Raw genomic sequence first — 1179 nt, forward strand, 5'->3', positions numbered from 1 at the left:
AACTGTTTCTTACTAAGTCAACCATTGACTCACTTGTTAAGCTCTGTGAATGTCAGATCTCTCTCTCTCTCTCTCTCTCTCTCTCTCTCTCTCTCTCTCTCTCTCTCTGAGGAAACAAGCTCAAGTGTTACATAAATTCGCATAAGTTCACTGCAAATAATGATGCGCAAGTTTTCTAGTTCTAGATCTTGAAGGACTTGTGGCTGTGCAGCCCGGCCCCCGGTGAGCGTGTGGCCCTGGCCCTGAGGAATGTGGCCTCGGGGAGCCGGCCCCAGGCCAGCCGTGCTCTGGCTGAGCCCAGAACCTTGGGCGTCCTCTTCCTCACCACAGAGGGGCAGCTTGGGAAAGAGGCACGATGTCAGCTGCCCTGCACGGAGCCCGCACTTCTGGAAGCCCCAGAAAGACCTGAAGAGAAAAGGGCTGGAGGATTAGAATAAAAACTGTCATTTTCTTTACAGGTTATCTTTTTAATTATCTTTAAAAATCAAGATAAAAGCAGGGTAACTTAGGGACCAAATATTTAAACTTATTCAAAGGTCAGCCCAGCTGTCAAATGTTTTTCAAAATTAATGATTAATAATATTCTCATAGGAAAAATTTGAAAATGTGAAAGGGGAAAATATTACCTGTGCAAGAGCAATTAAACCTGTGAGATGCCTCGGAGCAGTTCTGCAAGGAGTGGGTCATATCTTAATAGAAAATTACAAAAATTATTGAAAGGCATGAGTGAAAAATCTATATCAGCTGAGAGTCATAAGACAAATATTTTATACATATTTCATGCCAGCCATTTTTCCAGGATTCAGTTCTTAAGTGGCAAGGCAAAAGGAAATAGAAAATAAAATGTAATAATATTACATGGTTGTGCGGGGTAAAAATGCAAACAGAAAAAGGAATAGAGCAGCTAGGGGAGGAGGCTGGGCTTCTCTAAGCTTCCGGGACAGGCCTGAAGAGAGGCAGCAGGCCAGCAGCGCCATGGGTGGAGGAGAAAGGTGAGCAGGAGAGTGTGCTGAGTGCGGGTGAAGCAGGGAGGTGGCACTAGGGCTAGAGGCCACTGTGAGGCTGCTCACAGATGGCATGTGCAAGTGGGTGACTTTGTGTCTTTGTTGGATTACTTGACTATTTTCTTGGGGTAAATTTCTAGAGGGGAACAGTTTGACAGAAAGAAAGAAAGAAAGA

This window comes from Octodon degus, unplaced genomic scaffold (genome assembly GCF_000260255.1).
Source record: "Octodon degus isolate 3935 unplaced genomic scaffold, OctDeg1.0 scaffold00129, whole genome shotgun sequence".
Taxonomy (NCBI): Eukaryota; Metazoa; Chordata; class Mammalia; order Rodentia; family Octodontidae; genus Octodon; species Octodon degus.